The 26,243-nt window shown below is 39.2% G+C and overlaps 1 protein-coding gene across 2 annotated transcripts in view; it reads left to right on the top strand.

The window, feature by feature from the left end:
- Positions 1-481: 481 nt before the first annotated feature.
- Positions 482-26,243, top strand: part of LOC120522904 (gap junction alpha-5 protein-like) — a 51,545-nt gene continuing 25,783 nt past the window's right edge. For both annotated transcript variants that reach the window (XM_039743673.1, XM_039743672.1), the window contains exon 1: positions 482-628. The gene's annotated coding sequence lies outside the window, so the exon portion shown is untranslated. The remainder of the gene's footprint in view (positions 629-26,243) is intronic.

Here is a 26,243-nt window from a genome sequence, read left to right as displayed (position 1 = left end):
CTCTCATTCATCAAAATTCTAAGTTCCTATGTTCTAAGATGAATAACATTTGTAAACCATCAATATTTACATGAGGACTGAATACATTTTGCATAGAAAGTTCTGTACTGTGGATAACAAAGAATTCTTAACTCCATGCTGTGTCACTTGCAAGTCAATATAGTATATCATTCATAACTAGTAATAACAGATATCATGATGTATCTGTATTAATGACATGGGAAAACATTTCCCACTTTATGTTCCCTCTTGTGAATAAAGGTGGACCCTCGGAAGCAAAAGTTCCATTGTTTAACAAATACAATCAAACTTCCCTTCAGATACACATGTATTCTTCTAATAAAAATAGAGTACCAGGGAGCCAAAGGGGACTCACAGGAAGTGCTGAAGTAATGCCAGGCATTTTTTTTTTTTTTTTTTACAATGCTCTCTGCGTAACATTGCATTTATGTCCTAATCTGTAAGCGCTTCTTTAAATAAAAGTAGCCAGCAGACAGCTGCTACTATTCATCAGGCTGTTGTTCCTTGTTCCTTTGTGGTGTTTCTTCCGAATCTGAGTGCGGAGTTTATGCTGCTGTTTCCTTCAAGAACATCAGGAAAATCTTCTCTGTGTGTCAGCTACAAACAGGTAAGTATGTCTAAAATGCAAATTCTGATTGAGTGGGCAGTGAGAGGTGGGAGCACTTTAATTTCAGACTCTTTTTACTGAGTGCTGATGTCGCAGAGGGTTTAATGTAGTTAGTAGGATGCTGGTAATGCAGATTATTTGAAGTTTATTAATATGAGCAGATTAAAATTGAAAAGGCAAATTATTGGTATAGTGATACTTAATCTGAATAACACTGAAAAGTATCTATAAGTAGTAGTAGTAGCAATAGCAGCAGTAGCAGTAATAACCTGCTTTACTAATTTTAAGAACTGGCTTTGCTTCTACTGGAACTTTATTTGCTTAAGATGGCACTTAAATATTTATTTGTTTAAATGTTTATAACGCTTCAAAGGAACCTGCCATGATAGCTTTTTTGGATTAATATGATTGCTTGGATTTTTAAAATACATTTTCATCTTGTATGAGTGTGCAGTATTCCCCACTTTATACTTCATGCTTTTGGAAGAATATTTTTCAAGCTTTGTCAATTAATGCTACTATGAGTGAATCAGCTTGTTATTAATATAAGGTAACTATTATCTCTCAGTTTGATTGAAATCCATCCATCTTACTATCATATTTAAACAGTTTTTTTATGATTTGATTTTATTATTAAAAAGTAAAAAGGAATCCACTTTCATTTTAAGATCATGCGTTTTTGTACAGACCCCCAAATAAACAGTCTTCATTGAAGAGGTGGCCTTTTCTCAATGACATTTAAATGATGTTAGTTAAAATTTTAAATTCAAAATGCATTGTCCGTTGCATCTTTTTCTATTTAATTCTGATCTGTGTAACTCCAAATTTCCTTTCAACTTAGAACATTCACCTGTTGCTTCAGTATGGGAATGTCACCCTGTAGAATTGCTGTTCTTGCTTGGTATTGTGCTTTTTAATCACACTGCTTTGTGATTATAAGCTTCATGTGGCTAATTTAAATTTGTTTTCCTGCATATTTTATATAATGCTGCTTTCGCATCTTCTGTTAGGCAGGCAGTACATCTTTGTGGTGGTGATGTAGACTTTGGACATCAAAACTTCCAGTTCAGTTCCTACCTGTGACACTGTGCACACCACTGTGCCTATCGGGGCTCAAATTGGGAAGAAAATAAAGCATGGGTACACGCTCACACACACACATATATATACTGTGTGTATATATGTATATTTGGTATGTATATACACATATATTCAGTATATATATACTGTACATGTACACTGAGAGAAAGAGAGGGAGAAAACAATAAAGGTATCACAGTGCAGTGCTTAAGGCAATGAGTTTCAAACCAGAAAGTTGTAATATCTTGTAAGTTATTTTACGTAAAGATATCAGTAAAATATATAATAGGATAAAAGAATATAAAGTATATATTTGCCTTATTATGCATCCAAGAAATTTAGAAGTCTGCTTGACCAATTTTAATGCTGCATCGATAATGATTCTATATGTCACAACATTTTAAAGTACTATACCTCATTCAGAAAGGTTTATGCCTAAAATGTTTCTTAAGAATATTTTTTTTTTTCAGTACTTAAAAGCTTCCATCCATTTTCAAACCTTCTTATCCAGTTTAGGGTTTTAGGGAGCTGATGTGAATCGTAGGAGTATCAAACGCAAAGCAGGAATCAGTCCTGGATGTGGCACTGGCCTGTCTTATGGGACACTTATGCACACACTCACACTCACGCTTACTCTTAAAAGTTAGGCAGAAGTTAAAAACTGGAATACAAAAAGAAGAATCTGCATACAGAAAGAGAACATGCAAACTCCGCGTAGATAATGACCGGGCCGAAAATCAGTCAGGATTCTGGAGCCACCTAACTCCACAAGGATTTTTAGAAGTTGTTACATTTTGAGGCATTTTTAGTGGGTTTGTAAAATGATAAACTATACTAGATATTGATAAATGAGCTGATTATGCATATTGCACATTTTAAATAGATTTTGAAAGATCACATTTATTAGAAAGATACCATTTTTTGCCAATTACTTTCCTTTCATTTCAATCTGTGTGTGGTGAGTGTGTTCCGAAAGTGGTGTAGGATTTTTTTATGACTTATTTTCTCTTGAGACAGAGCTGCACTTGGCAGCATGAGAGTCTTCTCAGCAAGCCCATTATTTATATTTCTGTGCAACAGCAAGAGGACACAAAGTATTTTTGGTCCATAAAAAGAAAAAAACAACACAAAAAAATACAAAGAGAAAGAACTTCCCATTTTTAATGTGATTGATGGTGGTTCCCATGCCACTCTTCATCCTGAAGAAGTCAAAGAGCAAGAGTTAGCAGTGTTCCTTAACTCCTTCAGCCCATAAAGCTTAACATTAATAACTAATGTCATTAAAAACTAATGTCGAAAACATTAACAAACATAAAATAAAATCAGAATTCAGAGAGTCTGTGGGAAAATAAGAAGAATGCACAGTTCGCTGTATACTGTACAGTACTGTATATACACAGTGCACAGTACTATAAGGGATGTTCTGCATGGCAGCTTCATTTTGTCTACCCAATGCTTGAATGACTCTTTTACAGTACAGGATCAAAAGAAGCTGGAGCCTATCCCAACAGCAAGAACTTTGAGGCAGAAATCACCTCTAGGCGGTACAATAGGAAATCACATCTTTGGGATAAATAATGCAACTTAATCGAAAAAAGAAACAGAAAAGGATCTTATGGCATTTTAATAAAGGTGAATACAGCCACTGAAGCCAAAAAACACATTTTATTTTCATTTTTAGTTAAACACTAACTAAAGTTCATTTATATTTCTGCAGTTGTAATGAGAAGTCAAGTAAAATGACATGATTTATTGGATAACTTTCGAGGCAACTCAGGCCCCTTCTTCTGACAAGAACAACATCTTACATCTCGCCTGAAGAACAGGCCTGAGTTGCCTCGAAAGCTTGCATATTGTGATCTTTTCAGTTAGCCAGTAAAAGGAGTTATTTTACTTGACTCCTCATTACACCCATAATGGCTAACAGGGTGCAACGCCCTCATTCTACAGTTGGCAATCTAGCAGGAAAAGGGAGTTAGCAGGGGTCTGATATTTCACCTTGTGTGGCTTTCTTTACAGAAACAGTTCATCTGATGCCATGGCTCTGCCCTTTGACCTTTATGTGTCCCTGCAGATTTATATTTATTTAGTGACCTTTATTTTACCATGTGCGTATTTTTATATTTGCCCACTTGTGGTTTATAGTCTTAGTCACTAAGCCATACAGCCTTTACATTCTTTTATCTTTATCTCCATACCGTACCTAGTCATCTGAGGCTATAGTCTCATGTGACACCACATTAAATGTTAATAATAGTTCATTAACACAGTAATGAAGAACCATTAATGATGAGACCAGATTCACAGTTACACCTGAGAAACTGGCAGCTGTATTCGGTTAGTAAACTGAAATAAACAAAAAAAAAATTAAAAGAGCTTCATGGTTTCTATTTTCTTGCACGCCAATGCCACAGCAACATATGAGGCCTCCCTATTTGCTTTGAACATGTGTTTGTCTCCATTTTGTTAGAAGAGAGGCACAGGCAAATAATGCAAAGTCAAATCTCATATAGTCCCATCATTACTGCCTGTATTCTGTATTCTGCCCATTAGATCCAAAACTAAAAACAGTTTGACAAGAAGAAGCTATTTAGTCCACAATAAAATTAACTCTTTCAGTTTAAAATGCCTGTTAGTAATAGTAAGAGAGAGATTAGGAGCACCCACCTCATAACAAACCACCTCAGGATCCCAGATCAGGACTCGACTGCAGCCATGCAACAGGTGACACCTCAGCACCACACCTGTTCAGATGGAATGGAACAGTATCAGGTTTTTGCAGTGGCTGGAGTGCCAATTCTGCCACAACCCCTCAAATTTTCCCTTGCAAGTTGGAGGACCTGCTTGCAGAGGTGAATGCAGGTTAACATCAAACACATGAGAGAGCAATTGCAGGTTAAGGGCCTTGCTCAACAGAGTGGCATTTACAAGATACAAACCTGCAGCCTTATCCTCAGAGCCACCACTCCGCTCATAATAGTAATAGTAAACAGCACTCTAGACAAATTCAGTTTAAAGAGAAAATCCAGGAAAATACAGGATGCAGATTGGGGTAACAAAGTGGCAGAGCCATCCCAGCCAGATGATGTTGGCGAATGAGTCTGCTGTCAGTACGTGTAGTGATATCATATTTATTGTCTGCACATTTTGTTGTATGTCAAGACAAGTCTTCAGGGTGCCCTCCTTGTCCTGTTCTGATCATGTCTCTTAATACAGTTAGAGATCTGACACTGACCCATACAACTTCAAAAATCTTTGTTGTTTTTTTATTTTATTATCATCCTCTCACTTTCTTATTAATGCCATTATTCTTTTTATAGGTAGTGCTCTCTGAAGCGAAAAATAAATGAGGTCATCAATGGTGTTGAGCTGGGCCAGTCCATACTGGGCAGTGAAAAAAAACACTTTTAGTCTTACCTGGACAGAGTAATCTTTATAGCTGACTTGCAATAACTCAGGGTTTTCATGAAAGAGAATATCAAAGAAATGTTAAGCATTGACTAAGTTTATGGTATATGCCATTGAAGACTGTAAATAAAACAATATAGACAGTGTGGTAGATAGGGGGCTCTCTCGCTCCCTTGAACCCCTGTCCACAACTCCAGACACCAGGTAAAAGTCCAAATGTTGACTTTATTTAATCACCACAGTGTACAAAGCACACTCTCCGCCACAATATTCATATAATCAATCACAAATACAATTCTCCAGCTCCCAGACGCATTGCCACACTTCCACCCAGCTCAGCTCGCCGTCTGGGAGCTCCCACAGTCCTTTTATATTCCCTGACCCGGAAGTGTTCTCAATCCCCAGTCCATGTGATCCTCAATCATTTCCGGGTCAGGTAAAAGTTCTTTTCTTCACCCCGGAAGCCCGTCGCTCTTCCTATGACGAGCTTCCGGGTCATAGGGCACAAATGAGTCCTCGGTCCTCCCTGCAGCACCCTCTTGCAGCCCCTGAGGTATCCAGCAGGGCTGAGGATAAAAACTACATCGTCCATGATTCCCTGCTGGTCTTCGGGGTACTTCCATACTGCAGGGAGGGCTCCATCTGGCGGCCTGGGGGTATTGGCCAGGATGATAAGCTGGCCAAATATCACAACAGATTAAAGTGTTGGGGTCCGAAAAGGATTCCTTGTTTAATGCCTGAGTGGCCCTTGGACTGGAAAAGGCAAGATAACATCAGAAATGAGTGTTATACGCAGGGCCGTCTTAACAGCATTATAGGCTCCCAGACAAAGCAGTGCATTAGGGCCCCTATCTATATAACCACTCAGCATGTCACAACATACATAGATTAGCATGGGGCCCCTATGCTCGTGGGACCCCCAAGTAACTGCCCAATGTGCCCATGCGTTAAGACGGCCCTGGTTATACGCCATCATCACAGTTAGGATTTAAGCTTTTCTGGCCAGAAGCTCTGTCCACCTTAGAAGCTACAATGGTAAAGATGAAGAATGTGAGTGAGCTTGTTGGTTAAATACCTGCAGGACCAGAAGGATCGGGTCTTGTGAAGTAGAAACAGAAGTGACCTCAGGTATCTTCTATTCAGTTCCACCCTAGGGTTTGAGCCGGATATTTGGTTGATGACAGTGCAATATCTAAAGATTTGCCCACTTGTATCTTTTCATGATAACCTGTGAAACACTCCCGAAACTTGTGTGACTGGCAAAACAGTTAAAGCTTTAAGTGCATTCTGAGTTCTGAGTACAAAACAAAATGGACAAATAAAGGGCCAAGAAACATTGTAATAAAACAATACAATACAAACATTATGTGATGCTCTGCTCATTTTTTAAATTATTCTTCCATTAATTCATCCACCCATACGGCAATTTTCTGAATCTTTGAGAAAAGGCCTTGGGAAGCTAGAACGTGTGCCATTCTGGTCAACAACTGGAAACCAGTCTATCACAGTACACACTGATATGGTCACCCATCCTTTTACTCACTATGACAGAGATGCCAAAAAAACAAAATGTGACAAGTGATAAGCCAAAATACCTGAAGGCAATCATTGCAGACAGAGAAAGAGAATAGTAAAAGCCTTAAAAACTACACAGAATGCAGACAAGGTAAAACCATAACATATACAGTAAATAAATAATATGCATCATTTATTTAGAAGAGCAATAATAAAATAGTACAAAAACCAGCCAATTTAGTCAGAGGTTACATTGTAATAAAAAGATCTTCAATTGCAGTCCCTGAAGCACAATGGTAGAACTAGCCTTGTGCTAAAGGCCCTTTGCAGGCTAACCCAATTGACATGGAGAAGACTCCAGAGTTCCAAATCAACTTCTCAGAAGGTTTATACTTTCTCCCTGTCTGCATGATGTTTTTTTCCTCACACATCCACAAACTGTGTTGCTTTTGGTTAACTGCTGCATCTAAATTGGCTTTATCTATATAAATGTGGCTGTGTCAGTACTTCCTTAGATGGACTGATGCCCTATTCAAGTTTGGATTCTGGCTTGCGTTCAGTATTTCAGGGATAGGTGCCAGCTCATCACATCCCTTATCTGACTGGAGGGAGTGATGGATGGATGGATGGATGAATGGGTATGCAACTGACTGGCACCATACCCAGGCATGATTCCTTCTTCACTTGTCTTCAATGTGCTGCCAACATAGGCACTATCCTCTGCCAAACTCTAAGTGAAAATAAATCAGGTAAAAATATTGATGAATATATACAACAGCCTGGCATATATAACAATTTGTTGTTAACTAAGTTGTTCTAAGTTGGAAACCTTCAGATTTTGAACTGCAGAACCAGGATGAACTGAATTTATAGGACTTTAATTACAGGCATTACAAGCCTTTCATGTGCATCCCTTTATATTATACTATTAATTTATGCATTTCCTCCAGCCTGTTACTTTTTTAATTAGTTTATTACTTGGGAGTGGGAAATACAGTAAGCACAGATACCACAGAACCTGTTTTTATTAATTTATATCATGAGATGCCATAGGCCTAGGTATTACAGAAATAGTTTACAGGTTAAGAAAGCAAATTGAGGAGGTACTTAAAAGAACAAACACTTGAATTAGTCATTCATCATTAGGACAAGATAGCCTATCACACGTGTGCAATGCCACATGTCCCGAAACTCCATGTTTGCATTTTAAAATAAGTATGGCTTGTGTGATGGACCAAAAAGAAGAAGAAGATGACAGAAAGGCAACATAGGATGTGACATCAGGGATCAAGAGACATTTTAGAAAAAGCTTACATTTCAGGGAAAAAGATTACTTTTCTTGCTCCATTTATTGAGTAGCTTCAGTTGTTGGCTCTTCTCTCCTTCTCTTGAGTGGGGGTTGTATTTTGCTTTGATTTGTTAAATTTGACTTAACTGTATGGAGTTTTATCTGTTTCTAATTAAAATCAATAAAAGTATAAAAAAAAGAGATTAAGAGACGTAAGAGCATCTGAATTTGGTTGTCAGAAAATGTAAGCTATGATTAACACTGACCGTTAAATCAAAATGTTCCCCAGGATATTAATGCCTTTATACTTTTGATTTTCAGTAAACTTTTCTACGAATGTTTATATCCAGACTTTACCATTTATTTCTTTTTCTATTGTATTTTCTTCTATTTGGTATTGTTATATGTTAAAAAAATATGATGTTACTTTTAGATTTTCTATGCTTTGTCTTTTATCTAGAGTGACTGATATTATTAAAGGGTACCAAATGTGAGTTAGGTTGCTTCTTTCTCATTCACAGGGTTTATCACTGCTATTGATGTCGCTTCTCAGTATTTAGGACTGTGGTAAATGTAAGACATCGTCTGGTTAGTCAGTGACATATAACCAAAAAAGTTGCGTTTTTCTGTATGTCGTGGCGACACCCGCTTGTTTGTTAGAGCTGGTGATGGCGAATCCCTTTATACAGAATCTTATGTAGAATATTAAGGAATGAGTGTGAATTGGTCCACTCGAGACCTTCTCTGGCTAGGAAATCTATATGTAAGCGTGTGTAGCCATGTCCTATGTGGAATATTGAGGAGTGACTGGCAATTGGCACCACTTCAGACTTTGTCTGGATAGAATTGCTGTGTGTGTGTGTTAAGGGTGAGAGTAGATGAACCCAATAAACCTTCCTGGTAAATCTCACAAACTTCACTATAATACATAACTGTGTGTTCCTACTACTTTGTTTTTTGTTATTTGCTTTGGAAATGCCATAGAGTTAGTTAATGTGCTGGTTTACTGTTGAATTAAACAAAATATTAACACTTTATAAAATTACATTTGATTACTTCACAAAGTTCAAAAGTAAAAAAGAGAAACATAACAAAAATACCATTACAAATTAACAGTCAATTGACATAAGGGAAAGAAATAAAAAATGAAAACTGCTTTAATCCTGATTTACAAGTTAAAAATCAAACATTAGCTGATCTGCAGAACTCTGGCACCTCCTCGCTCTCAGATCCTTCTGCTGACTGGGGCTCTGTTGTTGTGGGGATTGCTTGTACATCTTGTGTTTATGTAGGTTTCCTTCATGATGCGGTTGTGTGGTCAGGTCAAGTGTTCTTTCTAAATGGCTCCAGCGGATAAATGTCTTAGTGTACAGACTGATGGACTGATATCCTGTGCTAAAGTTCTTTCCAATCCAGCAAAACCGATAAAGAAAATTCTTTACGTGCAGTTCCTGGTGTTAAAATCTGGCCAAAAGTGAGAAAAAATGTAAATTATAAAACAAGAGAGGAATGAGCTAATGTTTTTTGTAAGAACAAGCAGATTTAAGACATTTAAGATTTCTCCAACTATTGTTTTAATATATTCTATTTGAATATGTCAGAGGGCCCCCATCAGAAATGACCGCTGGTTGGTTTCCCTTCTTATCATGCAGCACAGCATCCTGTTTATCCTTCCAGAAAATATCTGTTGTTCTCCTAAATGAAAAATGAAATTTGATACATTAACTGAATAGCATAAGTAAATTATTGAAAGGAAATGTGATAAGAACTCTCGACATTTCTGTCACAGTTATTATCATAGAAAAGATTATAAATAATCATTAGAAATAAAATACCAAAAACACAAAATATACACATCATTCTCCACCGTTCATTTGAAATTTCTTCTTGAAATAAATAAAGAGACAAATTTTGTATTCAATGCAAATTGATTCGTAGAATTTTGCATTCAGCAGCAAAATGTAACATTTTATTATTTCCTTGCAAGGCCCCTTAGAAAATACCAGCTCACTCAATTCATATTAAACAAGTATCTAAAGTGCTTTTAAAATGCTGTTTTGATGTGGCAAGTCAAATTATCATTTAGATATACTGTATCTTTAAATCATTTAAAGACACCAGAGTTCCAACATTTCAGTAAAGATCTACGCTCTATGAAATATATAAATAGCTACTCAAAGGAATCTGTGACTTATAGGCATGTGATTTTGCAAGACTCATAAACACAGAATAAATCCCAGGAAGAATTAAAAGTGTTGATTCTTGGAAAAAATTAATTTTCAGGTATAGGTGGCACAGAAGAAACATACATATTAAAATAATAACAAAGTAGATTAAAATAATAAAGGTTGCTGCTACTCTGGGCCTACCTAAACACATGTCAACTATAAGATATACCACAAGACATCTACCCTTACTTTCTTCCTGCCATGTGAGTCCATGGCAACACTCTACATCCAACTCCAAGCTCAAATGGCCTTTACACTCTGGCCGAATACTACTTATCTGGCTTGTACAGAGATCTTTTCAGGGTCACGAATAGCCTTGAGAACTCCTGAGGCCAAGCTACTAGAATTCTTCTTCTCAGATCCATGTGTCTGTGCCAATCTGATCATCACATATGAAGTAAGCCCTGGACATCTGTCCATATTTTATATTGTGCCATTAACAGCATGCACAATAAAATGAAATTGTGGACTTTATAACGTTCTTCTTTGCAGAACATTCTAAATGATGGTGAGACATGCAAGTTAGAGGATCACTATACTCAGTACATGTGACAACACTTCAGCTACTACTACTACTACTCAACTGCTGCCATTTGGAAGGAAGCTATGTATCAGATTGGGGAAATTCTAATCTCTCTAGCCTTGTCCCCCGTTGTCCTTCCCTTCCAGTATTACTCCATCCCTGAGACCATTTGAAAGTTGGTCAAACTTCCCCAATGCTATCCAGCTTATTTTGGTTCCCACAATGCCTAAAATGACAAATTATTTTATTGGTCTTTTTATTTTTAAGCATAACTAAAAGTTTTTCATTTGTTTTAATGTTTAATATAGTAGAAGTTCTCCGTATTATTTCAAAGATTTATTGTTGCAATTTTGTTTTCTGCCATAAAGAACTTGTTTCAGTCTATGACTCTGAAAGCATGTACAGTATCTATTAGGAGCACAAAAATATAAAATGCATGCAACAGTCTAGTCTAGTCAGAAGGGTTCATTCAGAATGACAAAACTAAGAGATAGCAGTGATGACTCGCCACCATACGGTAAAGATGACATGCCACTTCTGCCTGGAATATTGATTCCCTGTACTCTTGTTTCACATGAGTGCTTCTTATCTGTACCTTTCTTCAAAGCTTATCTCAAGCAGTAGCAGTGAAAGACGATGGAACTGCAGTCTTCTGTGACATTCTGGAATTGGTGTTCACACATATTGTACATTCCGGCTGGGATACAGTAGGTACAATGCACTGGATGTACAGCCTCTAGCGGGCTGAGTATGTGCTTGCCCTGATATTTTGGTCTTAAATAAACCCATAAAAATAACATTTTTTCATAGCGCACATTAGCAGCTAGAAAAGGACTACTGGGCTGTTTATTGTACTTGTGACTACAGCTGTCTGGAAGCAAGAATTGAGCCACTGAGAGACTAAGAGAGACTGAAGATTAGGAAAAAATGTGGCTATAAACTATAAAAATTGCTCAACTAAATAGTAAGAGAGATTATGGTATGAGAAGGTTCAAAAATTATATTTTTTTAGCTTCATTTTTTCCCTCAGTAAGGGATGGAGGGACGACACGAGCAACAATTTTAAATAAAATTGATTTATATTTCACACTGAGTTTGGGAAGATACATATGCATCAGGCAATTTGGTTTGGGTAGGGATTCATGCTAAGTGGTATATAGTGCCTTAGCAAAGTTTTTTTTTTTCTTTTTTTTTTTTTTGCAAATGAAAATGTAGACATTATGGTTACATGGTGATTAGTGGTGCTGCTTTATAGCTTCAGGTGCCATAGTTTGATTTTCAGCTCTGCCCACGTATGTATGAACTTTACAAACTCTCCTCATGACTGTGTGGGTTTCTCCCAATTCTTTATTTTCCTCTTGCATCTCAGAAATCAGAAGGTTAGATTGGAATGGTGACTCTTCATTTTTCTGTTGTGACAGATAGGGGGCGCTGTCGTCCCCTTGAACCCTCAGACGATACGCCAGACACCAGATAAAAGTCCAAAGATTTTTTATTTTATAATAATACTGCGCACAAAGCACCCTACACTCCATAATACTCATAAATCACTCTAATAAATCAATAACAATAAATCCTCCTCTCCCAGACACGTTGCCACCCTTCCACCCAGCTCAGCTCGAACGTCTGGGATTTCCCAGAGTCCTTTATAGTCCTTGACGCAGAAGTGCTTCTGAACCCTCAGTCCATGTGACTTCCTAGCACTTCCGGGTCAGATCAACACTCTTCTTTTTCATCCCAGAAGCACATCGTTTCTTCTGTCCATGTGACTGGGATGTACTTCCGGGGTGTAGGGAAAATAATCCTTACTCGTCCTTGCAGCATCCTCTGGCGGCCCCCATGGTATCCAGCAGGGCTGTGAATAAACACTCCATTGCCCATAATTCCCTGCTGGCATTCGGGGCACTTCCACGCTTCAGGGAGGGCTCCACCTGGCGGCCTGGAGGTATTGGCCGGGATGAATGGCCGGCCATATCCAACACTATATAAGTGCCCTGTGATGAACTGATGTCCCATCCAGGGTTTGTTCCAACCTTGCCACTGAGGCTGTTGGTAATCACATCTGTCCTGGAATACGTTGGTATGGAAAACAAATAAATGATGATGACATTTGCCAAGAGTGAGTGAGCATGGGTGTCATCTGGTGGGCCAGCAACTTATTCAATGTTGGTTCTTGACTTCTACATGATGAAGATAGCCTTTGTCTCCTGTAATGGGCTCAGGAAACTAAGAGTAGATCCAAACTAGTCTGCATTTGAGATTTGTTTTCTGTCATGTATAGAAATAGTTTAAAATGTATTGTATGCATTTCTTAATTATTGCTTTATCTGAACGTTACTTTGGTGTATCTGTTTCCATAAGGCACAATGTTTAGCACAGCTGTCTCATGGATTTGACTTCAAATCCCACTCTCTGCCACTGTCATTGTGGATCTGGCATGCTCTTCTTGTGTTGGTTTGTTTTTTCTCCTGGGACTCTTATGATCCACTAACACCTGAAAAATGTGTGTTTTAGTTTTACTGAAACTCTAAACTGGCCTTTTGTTAGGGTTACCATACATTTGAGCTTCCCTGGAAATGTCCTCTTTATGGGTGTGGATTTAACAAAACTGCCAGTTTGTCCTGCTTTTTAACACCCGTCATTAACAAACAGGTTTACATTTTTTCTATTTTTTTTTTTTTTTATTTTTGAAAAAATTTCCTGCATCACATGAACCTGCAATGGCAATGCTGTAAATGAGTGGACGTGCACATTACTATAAACAGCTCACCAACACTTACACAAAGAGAAACTCTAAAGGGGTTCACCTGCAGGCTTTTTTATTTCTGTGGCCTTTTTATTTTGGTTTTGGAAATATAATAACCTTACCCTTTGTCTGTGTGATGCACTAGCACCCTGTTTTGAGCCGGGTCCAATGATTTTGGGATTTTCCATTCTCCCATGACTCTGAGTTCTATTAAGAGAATGCTTGTATTTCAAAAGCTGCATGCCAGGCAGATGAATCAACCTCAGTGGCACAAAGTGAAGAAGTAAATGTATGGTCTACAGTCCAACACCTTGGGCTGGATGTTAAGTTTGCTTTTGTGCTCTTTCCTTGTTCCTTATGTATTGTATGGAATGTCTGGTCCAGCTGATGTTTTGTGGCAGAATATATATTTTCATTTTCCCCTGGGAATGCCTGAGGATGGGGGAAAAATTATAAAGCTTTGAACTTCTGGCCTTAAAAGGCCTTGAAGGACACAGCATACAATGAAAGTAGATTGATTGATTGATAAAATATCCTTACCCAGGAGCGGCTTTCCTGACTATTACGTTTTTTTTTTTCAACCCTCTGCACAGTTTCCTTTAGTGGGCCAGAACATTAGGAAATCATATTGTTTAAAATTACTTCCTTCAAAAAAGCAGCACACCAAATAAACCTTTCAGCCTGGACCAGATGGATATTTCTGTAATTAATTTTAATTGGATATGTTCCATTCCCACACGCCTGCTCTACCCATTTCGAAAAGGCAATGCTAGAGGTTCCAAGAAGCCTAGGAAAGAACTATGGGTGAAAAGCAGACAACTTTTATTTTATATAACGCCTTCCAACAGTGTACTGCAACAGAAAGGGTTGAGAAGCATAAATGTTTAAATGTGAGTTGCGCAGCAGCCTTCACTCAATCACACCACTTAAGTTATATATATATTGTGGACCGCCTGGGGGTGTACCAGCCACCCTACCCGAAGCAGACAAAAGTGAGACACAAATACTGTTCAGCACACACATTTTATTTTAAGTGGGACAGCGCTTTCCCTTCACTCCCCACTACAGAGCATAGTACACAAGCATAGTCACGGTCCTTTTCTTCTTGACTGATCTCCCTTTTAGTCTTTGTCCACCTCCTCCCAACTCTGGCTCCTTGAATGGAGGGAGGCGGCCTCTTTTATAGCGCTTCCTGAAGCGCTCCAGGTGCTCCCAGATCTTCTTCCCGCAGCACTTCTGGGTGTGGCTGAAGTGCTGCAACCCAGGGCTCAGAAACTGTCCAGGTGCCCCCTGGTGGTGGACATAGGCCCCAGCTGGGTTGAGCTTCTAAGTTTCCAAACCCATGGCCCTGCTGTAAGCCAGGGGGTTTGCCTTCTCATCAGAGGTATTGCCCTGAATATGCCTCCCCCGGTCCTTCCATCACAGGGGCATCATGGCTGTCTGCCATAATATATAAATAACACGTTATTAGATACTAGCTTTATAACTATAATATTTTAACTGAGAATCTTTGCACTTTGTTATTATATACTCAGTTTATCCAGGGTAACTTACAAGATTAGGAAGACATAAGATTGTGTACATCTATTTTTAGCAATTGGAGTGCAGGCTGCTTAAGTGGTTTGCCCAAAGTCACCCAGCTGGTCAAACACAGGGACTGAACCAACAATCCTACAGTTTGAAGTCCAATTCCTTAGCCATAATACCTTACTATTACCCTAAGCCGCTTGACAACAGTGGCATCCAGGGCCTTTTTTGCTTTTCACAAGAATTTTTATAGCGCTTTTCACTGAGTGCAGGAGCAGGGCACTGTTACAAGTTCTCAGGTTAAATGCAAATACTAACTTTATCAATTATATAATGAGCACATAAAGGCACAAAGTGGTTTGAAACTGACTGACATACAGTAAATAGAGCTCAGAGCTGCAAATCAACCCCCACCCCTGAGAAAGAGAGCATGGGCAGCAGAATAAAACTTAAACCTAGTAAAAATTAATAAACAGATGAATTAGTAAGTGAATATAGATGAATGGAGGAGAAAAAGAAAGAATAGAGAGAGAATCTACTTACTCAGTGCTTTCTAAAATGTTATTGATTAGATCCTGCCAGGTTTTGAAACATTTCTGCACAGATCCTCTATGTGATTTTTTGATAATTAGATTTTTTCCAATTTCAAATAGTATATAATATCAGTTACCCACTGACTTAAAAGAGGAGAGTTAGGATTCTTCCAGTTGAGCAAGATAAGTCTACGTACCAAAAGTGTAGTGAAGGCAATCACATTTTGTTTGTCCCTCTCCACTTTAAGCCCATCTGGAAGAACCCCAAACACAGCTGTTAAAGGGTTAGGAGGGATTGTGACACCAAGGCTGTCTGAAAGGCATTTTAAAATGTTGGTCCAGAATGATGTTAATTTGGTGCAGGCCCAAAACATGTGATCCAGTGAAGCTGGAACTTGATTGCAGTGTTCACAGGTTGGATCTTGCCCTGGAAACATTTTGGACACTTTTAAGTGAGACAGATGTGCTCGATATATAATTCTGAGCTGAATAATTGTATGCTTTGCGCATATGGAGCTTAAGTGAATTCTCTGCATTGCTACCTTCCACTCTTTTTTTGCGATGTTGAGTAAGAGATCCTTTTCCCATTGTCCTCTTGGATCTCTGAAATGGGGGGGACTGTAAAACCACTTACACCTTAACACCAGCAAGACCAAGGAGCTGGTGGTGGATTTTAGGAGGCCCAGGCCCCTCATGGACCCTGTGATCATCAGAGGTGACTGTGTGCAGAGGGTGCAGACCTTTAAATATCTGGGAGTGCAGCTGGATGACAAATTGGACTGGACTGCCAATACTGATGCTCTATGTAAGAAAGCTCAGAGCAGAATATACAGTACTTTCTGAGAAGGTTGGCATCCTTCAACATCTGCAGTAAGATGCTGCAGATGTTCTACCAGACGGTTGTGGCGAGTGCCCTCTTTTACGCGGTGGTGTGCTGGGGTGGCAGCATAAAGATGAAAGACGCCTCACGCCTGGACAAACTTGTTAAGAAGGCAGGCTCTATTGTAGGAGTAAAGTTGGACAGTTTAACATCTGTGGCAGAGCGACGGGCACTAAGCAAACTCCTGTCAATCATGAAGAATCCACTGCATCCACTTAACAGGATCATCTCCAGACAGAGGAGTAGCTTCAGTGACAGACTTTTGTCACTGTCCTGCTCCACTGACAGACTAAAGAGATCGTTCCTCCCCCACACTATGCGACTCTTCAATTCCACCCGGGGGAGTAAATGCTAACATTAATTTTATTTTAGTTCTTTTCATTTTTATTACTATTTAATTTAATGTTGTTTCTTTGTATCAGTATACTGCTGCTGGATTATGTGAATTTCCCCTTGGGATTAATAAAGTATCTATCTATCTATCTATCTCCTTGAAACCGAACAATATTTTTTCTAGCATAGAGGAGGGTGCGAGATGCTGAAAATTGGGCAGGTTCTGTTTAACAAAGTTTCTAATTTGAAGATAGTGAAAGAAATGTGTTGCTGGAAAGTTAAATTTAGAATGTAAATTGTTCGTAAGATGCAAAGACATTGTCTATGTACAGATCTCTGAATGATTTAATCCCAAATGTTTTCCAGGCATGAAAAACTGCACATGTTTCAGAGGGTTGAAAAAGGTGGTTCTCGTGCAGAGGTGCCACTGATAAAAAATTCTCTATCTTAAAATGCTTCCTACTTTGGTTCCATATTCTGAGTGAGTGAACCACAATTGGGTTATTAGTATATTGCCAATAATTTGCATTTATTGGAGTGCAAAGCAAGGAATATAAAGAGGAACTGCAGGATTTCATTTCTATTGCATACCAAGCTTGTATATGTTCATCTATTTGTGTCAATGTCCAGGTTTTATATGTTGTATGTTTGCTTCCCAGTAGTTAAATTGAAAGTTAGGTAGAGCCATGCCGCCTTCTGCCTTTGTGGGGTCGCTCTATGGATATGTGGATGTTTTGAATTCCAAATAAATGTGCTTATGGTTGAATCTAATTTCTTAAAGAGTGTGCTGGTTTTAAATAAAAACAATGCACTCATGCTCCGGTAAAGGTGTTGGTGTGTGCTGGTAGTGTGGACGAGTGGCCTCAGGGTGTTGCTGAGGAGATTGGCTGGATCTGCATTCACATGCAGTTGCGTGCAGTTCAGCCAGTTTCCTCATTAGTGCTCTGGGGTTTACAATTAAGGACCCACACTTGTTTGAATATGAAGGAGCCTGAGGTGAGAGAAAGAGAGGTGGCATTGAAAGAAAGAAAGAAAGAAAGAAAGAAAGAAAGAAAGAAAGAAAGAAAGAAAGAAAGAAAGAAAGAAAGAAAAGAGGAGTAAAAATAGAGTCCTGAGGTTAAAAGGAAGGAATGAAACAAATATAAGTGAAGAGACTCAGAATTGTGGCAGAGCCATCACACCAGTGTGGAGGCAAACGATCAGAAAGTGGTCTTGAGAGGCACGAGCAGATGTTACTCACAGGGCAGGGTCACTCCTGAGCAACCAAGGTGTAGATGCGACCAACTGCTCCCTCACGTGGCCAAGGATTGGCAGAAGGAGAAATGAGCAAGGCTCATGGGCTTCCTTCCTGGAGGCCAAGGTACTAAATTTTGAACTCTTAGACACCAATCTAATTGTTACTTGCTCACCCTGCAGCCAAACTGGGACTGATGATTTTCACTGCACATTGACAACAGTGGGGCCTGAGAGACTGAAGCTGAATCAGAAATGGCAAAGCGAGTCAATCCATTTTTCATTTTGCCTAATCATAATTATTTTCCAAACCTGGTCCTCCAAAGCATGTATTTTCCCCTTCAACTCTTAATTACCCCTACATTTTTAGCAGGTGAAGTTATCTGTATTGCCAGCAGGAAATGCCTGCAGGACACACAACATTTAAACGAACCCTCAACAGGCAGAAAAAAGACCAACCTTATGTTTAGCACCAAGTTTATCTTTCTGTTTTTGTTCTTAGTAATTTCAAAAATTCTACTCTTGCCAAGGGGTTCAGCTGGATGGTTGTGAGAAACTTGCAATCAGGGTGTTACCACTGGCTGAACGATTCACTTCACTCTATTTGTTTTTCTAGATAGCTTTCAGTTTTTCACACCAGTTTCATTTTATGTTTGTTTTGGTTATTTCTTGCTGTTGGTAAGTTATTAGATATTCTTTTCTGCTGCTGTAAAACATTTGTATGTGCATATGTCAGACTCTTCACCTCATTTCTTTGGTGTGAGTTTTATAATATGTAGTACGGTGGCACTGTCCAGAAGGCAGGAGACAGAGCTCGGGGTAGCAGAGTTAAAGATGCTAAGATTTTTATTTGGCGTAACGAGGATGGACAGGATTGGAAATGAGTACATTAGAGGGTCAGCTCAGGTTGGAAGGTTACAAAGGAGACAAAGCCAGAGAGGCGCGATTGTGTTGGTTTGGATGTGCATAAGAGAGATGCTGAGTATATTTGGAAAAGGATCTTAAAGATAAAAATGCCAAGCAAGAGGGAAAGAGGAAGGCCTAAGAGAAGGTTTATGGATTTGGCAAGAGAGGACATGCAGGTGATGGGTGACACAGAGCAAGATGTAGAGGACAGGAAAATATGGAAAAAGATGATCCACTGTGGCAACCTCTAACAGGAGCAGCCGAAAGATGAAGAAGAAGTAGAGGTAGCACAGTGGTTATTGCTACTGCCCGATAGACCCAGGGTCTTCGGATTAGATGCCTGGCTGATGATTCTTTGTGGTGGCTTTGCACTTTCTCCCTGCGTCTTCATGGGCTTTCCTTCTACATGCTAAATGCATGCTTTTTACAGTAACCCACCAGTCTAAATTGGCCCAGTGAGTGTTTTTACCTGTGATGGACTGGCACCTTGTCCCAAGTTGGTTTCTACCACATGCTTAGTGCTGCTCGGAAAGGCAGTGACTTCCTATGACCATGAGCTGGATAAGCAAATTAAAAGGTGAATGAATTTAAGATAACAGGAGCAGTTTGGTGCTGTTTTCAAAGTGTTACACGAACCTAGACAGAAAAGATGAAGTTGTGCAATGTAATATGAGCATTACTAGACTTGCTCTAACAACTTCATTTTGATTCTTGGGAAATGCTTTATCAGCAGCTTTGTGACCATTTATAGACTTTATCATAGCAATTGAAATGATTATCTTCTCCTTCGCTTTCAGCTACCATTTTTTTACCCTTCCATGACTTTTCATGGTATACACTGGTGAGTATTTGAAACAGCAAAATAAAGATTACAATATTTCTGACAATTGCTCACTGAAGCTTATTTGCCTGTGCAATGGAGATGTGCTTCTGTACTAAAATTCATTAATGCTCAGGGAACTAGCATGGCATAACTACAGCGTACTGGGTTCAAATCTCAGCAAATTTAAGTTGAAAAAATAGGTGACATTGCCACACAGTGGTTAATAGTGCCCCCTTATAGCTTCAGTAGTCTAGGTCCAATGTGCAGGTGTGTCTTTTAAAGGGTAACACTGGGCCTCCAAATCCAAGACACAATTACACTAAGACAATCCTGGGCTCAAGTAAATGTTTTATTTATTCACAATAACTTTTTCTCTCCAGTATTCAAAGTCCACTCCACGATCACCAATTAACTCAATGTCTCTTTCCGCTCCTCCTGTTTAGTTTTGCCCTCTGCCTTCCGACGCTGATTCAATCCTTGAAGTGAGACAGCTTCCATTAATGACTAATCTAGAGGTACTTTCAGCCTAGAATAGCAGAAACAATTCTGGGTCATATGGAAGCCTTTCAAACCAGGGAGATGTATTCACAATAGCACCACCTGGCAGCACTCAGAACCCTGACAGGGTTGCCCTTCAAAACTACAAGTCCCAGGCAACCCTGCAGGTGTCCCGACTGGAGCCAAACCAGAGGAGCACTGCCCCCTCTCATACTGGGGGAGGAACTGCTCATCCTTCAGTCCATCCATTATTCTTTTACCCCAACTGGTATAGGAATGCACCTTCCTCATGTTATCTTTCCATAATGGCCTCTCAGCCAGGCAATGATTCACCCTTCGTCACAGGATATCAGTGCATCCACCATGGCACTTACACAGATTTGCCACTGCATGTGTGATGGTTGCACTTTTTATGTCACACTACTTTGACTTACTCCATTTTGTTTCTACATCCCACTGCCAATATATATCTCTATATAAGAATAGTTTATGCTTACATTTTATCACAGTTCTGCATGTAAATATTCATATCACATGAATATACTTCCAATCAAAAACAGAAAAATTACCAAAAATAAATATGTTATGTGATGTCTTTTGATTTCTATCTTTTAACCACATTGGTCCAGATTTCCAACTATTTCTATGCCAGTGGTTCTCAAACTGTGTGGGCAGGCCCCCCTGGGGCATAAAGTAACAAAAAGGGGGTACAAAGATGTGAAAAAAAGAAAACAAGAATCAAAAATATGAAAAATACATCTATTGAAACCAAACCAAATTAACTTAAACTACGTTCTGATACTAGAAAAATTAATATAGTTAGATAAATGTCGATAAAAGTTAAGTAAGTATAATAAAATATGCAGTATATCATTAATTAAAAAAGAACAAATTGGTATTAGTGGACTCCTTTCAAAAAAACTTTAGAGGGTGTGATTAAAACTGTTATGAAAACTCGGGTCACAGATACTTAAAGGTTGAGAAATGCTGTCCTATGCCATCAGCTCATGGAAAAATTGTCATTAGGTTAAACTCAGGTTAGCCAAGCTCAATATTTATCTCTCATCGTCTGCTTTCCCCTCTGCAAATTCTTCATCTGATGCTGATCGAGATTAGCAATGACCTTGAAATAACTGAGTACTTTTTTCATTGACCTAATTCTCATTCCCATAAAAACCCACCTGCTTACATACTGTAATACACTGGAATTTCATAAGTTTTCAATTCCCTACATCTTATTAGGATATCATACAGCTCTTTTCAAATGTACCTGCTCATCAATTTATTTTTTACTGACGTCCTTATGTTCACTATCTATCTATCTATCTATCTATCTATCTATCTATCTATCTATCTATCTATCTATCTATCTATCTATCTATCTATCTATCCTGGCAATAAGTGTAGTAGGAAACATTTTTAATTTTATATATTGTAGCAGGCCGAATGAAGAGGCAGGGCAAAGCAGAATGCTTGGGGTACCCAACGGGCAAAACCTTGTTTAACGGGAACAAAAAAAATCAAGAAAATCAACACCTTATGGTGCCGTTTGAGAGGTGCAGTCATTCTCTCACAATGACTTGGAAGCAAGTTCTGGTTTTGATCTGCACACTAGTAAGGTCAGCACCGAAATGAGATGCCACCATCTCTGAGCATTCTGCTTTTATACCATGTGGACCGGAAAAGGCAGGGCTTCGTTTGCTTCAGTGCCCCCAAAGGAACGGTTTCTTGAAGCTGTGATGGAACAAGGAGATAAAACTGTTAGCTACAGTACCCGCCGCCAGACACTCCCGTCATGGGGTCATACCACTAACTTTAGGTGAACCTGGAAGGTGACCCTTTGGTGTGCATGCATGACAATATCTTAATTTCTGAAAGTTTCCATGAGCCATAGGTGCTTGTTTTAGGGGTATGGGTGTATGTCTCAATACTGATTATGTCGCTCACTCCTTGTGTTTTCTCAGCTTGTGCTCAGTGCTATCAGAATAGGTTCTGGCCCACCACCACCATAATTTAAAAGAAATGGATTTAAAAAATGGACAAAGAAATTTAATACCTTTCATAAGACCCTTTTATACTTCTATCCATAACTAGCTCAATCCACTGCAGAGTCATGGGAGCTTAAAGTTATTCTGCCAATATTGTGTACAAGGCCAAAAAACCCAATAACACCAGTCTGGCCAATTAAATTCACTACAAAAGAAAAAAAACAACACACAAACACTGGGACCTTATGTAAAAAATAACCAGGATGTGATTGTCATAAACCACTCAAGGGTTGTGATGCAGCAGCGCTAACCACTGAATCTCCATGACACCCAAGTTTTTTTCAGAATTTCAATATTTCCCCATCATTTTCTAGTCTTTGCTTTATATTGTATTCAATTTAGTTTTCTTCTGTTGCTTCATTTTATGGAGCTCTCAGTCAAAGACACTATGTAAACTAAAATTGATGAAATTATTAATTCATTCATTATTTGATTAATTTTTACAATTCTGAGTAAAGGGGAAATGCTCTTATGAAGAGGAGAAGCAGAGAGTGATGTGAGCCGCACCTTGATTTATTGACGTCTGTCTACAACAGCATCAAATTTTTTCAATGTTGAAGCATCATGCTATGATGTCAGAAATGAGGAACAAAAATGCTATATATGTTTATTTCTGACAGCTGGACATGCAGTAAACAGTGATAGTGCGGCTAGCTATCTGTACTGTCGTGAGACACCATCATCTGACTCCCAAGAGATGACACTTGCACAGATGCTGTACGGTCAATCACATTTCTAAACAAATACAGAGCAAACATCTCAAATATACGTACCTAATTGCATAAATATATATTAAAATATACACTAAAATCACCTGTTGAGGGTACTCCGGTTTCCTCCCACAGTCCAAAGACATGCCGGTTACGTGCATTGACGGTTCTAAATTGTCCCTAGTGTGTACTTGGTGTGTGTGTGTGTGTGTGTGTCTGTGAGCGCCCTGCGGTGGGCTGGCATCATGCCCGGGGTTTGTTTTCTGCCTTACGCCCTGCATTGGCTGGGATCGGCTCCAGCAGACCCCCATGACGCTATAGTTAGGATATAGCGGGTTGGATAATGGATGGATGGATCACCTTTTGAACAGGATCAGAAGGATCTGAGTAGAACTGGTGATTGTTTAAGCAAGCAATAGCTCAAAAACTCGGAAAAGAAAAACAAAAACAAATTAAATTGTGCAGAAAGCTAACCATCTTGTACTGATGCGCTATATTCTTTGAAATAGCAAAGTGCATATCCGGATTTTTTTAAACATGGCCTCAAGTTTTTTTTCTGCTCTCACAGAATCGCACGCTGTGCACATGCAAAACCTCTCTGACCTTGCAAGGTTTTGTAAGAACAGAAATACGAAATTGGGCTGGTGGTGACATCATCAAGATAATCCCTTGAAATGGTAAAAACATACAATAAAAACAACTTGACAACTGTCCTTGTCTAAATAGTCCTCTTTTTAAATCACTAATTGATGTCACTGATAATAATTAATGATAGAAATAGTTGCTAAAAATATTTGTTAACAGTTTGTTGCCTTGTTATTTGTTATATATTTCACTTCATTGGCCAACAGTAAAGTTAATCACATTGCAATGGATGTAAATACAAGACAGAAGAATTGAGAATTGTGGAGTCTTTTTAGTTTTTCTCTTGCAGGACCAGTAAAAATGAATTTATTTGGTAAGGAGCACAGCTGTGATGTGGGAACACCTGAAAAGAAAAGCCCCTAGCGTGACAATGATCCCGCTCTCACTCTCAAAGTCACCTTCTTCAATTTCTTCTGGTGGCTCAAAATACTTGTCTTAAAGTTCAGAATTTGAGTTATTAACAGTACTGTTCACTTCTTTTACATTTATTTTGATAATATAAGTTGATGCTTTATTGTAAAGAAAAATAAGTCTTGAAATAAACTGGAAAAGATATCTCAGTTAAAAAGAGCGCTGGAATCATCGGGTAGAAGGGTCCATTTATCAGATTGGCTGGCTCAGCACTAATGCATCTGTAGAATGGACAGATGTTGTTTTTTTTTCATTTACAGGGGGTCCTTGGGTTACGACACAGTTCCGTTCCTACAACAGTGATGTAACCAGAATTATGGTGTAAGTCGAAACACACTCTAGCCTAAGTAACTTACCTGTCTTAACACATTTGCAAAATCATAATCTAGAACATAAAAACACAAAATCTAAGCCTCAGAAAAAGGAAAAGGACGTAAATATACTGTACTGTACACTGCACTGTACTATAGTAACAGAAAAAAATTAGTGTAAAAAAATCCTTACCTTTATTCCTTTTCACGTCTCAATTTTTTTAAGTTTTTATGAGAATGAGCGTTGTAAACTCAAAACGCTGTATGTCAAAACGTTGTAACCCGAGGACCCCCGGTATATGAGTTAGTTTTTACTTTGTTTATGATGTATTTGAACAAACCTGAATCTTTATATGTGATGGTTCTGTATTCAGTGAGTGGTATTATCTATTCTTTCATTTTGCCCTGAGAGGTATTGCATGCTCTGCACCTACATGTAGTGAGGAGGGCCGTGAAAGAATAAAGTCGTTGGTACTATTGTATTCTATTTCTGATGTGGCCATGATACTATAGATGGGAAAAGGATTACTTGTGTCCTATTTTGTGTGTCGTATTTACCCCATTTTTTTTTTCCATCCACTGTATACCCAGCCTATCTGGGTGAGAGTTTTCTCTCTAAATTTCTTTCATTTTTTTCTTCCAGTCCAAAAAGTTTTTTTTGGGAGTGTTTATTTGTCTTTTTAGTGAGTCAAAGTTTGCTGTAGAAAAACAGTGTCTGTTAAAGCCCTGTGAAACATTCCTTATGCGATTTTGGGCTAAACAAGAACTAATTTGTTGCTGTTTTAAATGACAGTCAGTTCATCTTGAGATCTTTTGCAGAGTTTCAAAGGTCAGAGCTAAAAATGATGTCACACCTGAATTAACCGTTTTCCATTTGAAAAACCAATGTGGACGCCTCCAGGAAAACCTTTGTTGTGATTGCTTTTTTGAAATAAACATCAGTTGATAACAACGAATTATGTGGTATTTTATGATTCCAAACACCGTAGCAATGTATCTACAGGTAAAAGGTGGACAGTAATGTGTGTACAACTGATTAAATGAGACACAAATACACAGAAGTGCTAATAAACCGTAAAATACTACAGCTTTTACTAAAGTTTGCAGTGTACATCACCCTTTTGGAGTGACATCATAATATGAAGTTGGACAGAATCAGATTGAAAGACCAGGTTCAAGTTTCCAAGTAGGAAATCCAACTTGTGGGGTCCCTCCAGTTGAAATATCCGACTAGGAACTCAGAAATTCTGAATTCCCAGTTCAAATGGAATGTAGCATTTGCTGTCATCTAGTGGATAAAATCAAACAATGCTCTCTATGCACACTTTGTCAACGTTTAGCAATGGCTTCAACTTCCTGCTCTTTGATGTCAATGACTGCATTGAAAGTGCTAAGCTTGACCTTAAAGTAGCTTTTTTCCCCAAATGTAATTTCAGAGTATACATTGTGGTCCCAGGCCGGAGCTGGAGCCCGGCCGGGATGCCCAGGAGGACGAGAGGAGGGCTTGTGCCTCCTCCAGACCGCGAGGAGGCGTCCGTCCTGGTTATGTTGGGGGCCTCGGGTACAGGGCTTGTAAGCCCAGCCCTGTAGGGACCCGTGGCCACCGCCAGGCAGTGCCCCGATGCCGGTATATCCCGTGTGGTCCAACGCCCAGGAGGACCGGAGGAGGGCTTGTGCCTCCTCCAGACCGAGAGGGGGCGTCCGTCCTGGTTATGCTGGAGGCCTCGGGTAGAGGGCTTGGAAGCCCAGCCCTGTAGGGACCCGTGGCCACCGCCAGACGGCGCCCCAGTGCCTGATTATCCCGGGAGCCCGGCACTTCCTGGTGTGGTGGAAGTGCCGGGGGGAAGACGACAGGGGACACCCGGACGGCTTCCGGGTGCGCAGCCGGCACTTCCGCCACACTGGGGCGTGTCTAAGGGAGGAATGCCGGGAAGCAGCTGGAGCCCATCCGGGTTCCTATTTAAGGGGG

The sequence above is a fragment of the Polypterus senegalus genome, chromosome 2 (assembly GCF_016835505.1).
Source record: "Polypterus senegalus isolate Bchr_013 chromosome 2, ASM1683550v1, whole genome shotgun sequence".
NCBI classification, from domain to species: Eukaryota; Metazoa; Chordata; class Cladistia; order Polypteriformes; family Polypteridae; genus Polypterus; species Polypterus senegalus.
The sequence above is the reverse complement of the archived record's forward strand: the minus strand, read 5'-3'. Positions and strand labels throughout refer to the sequence as shown.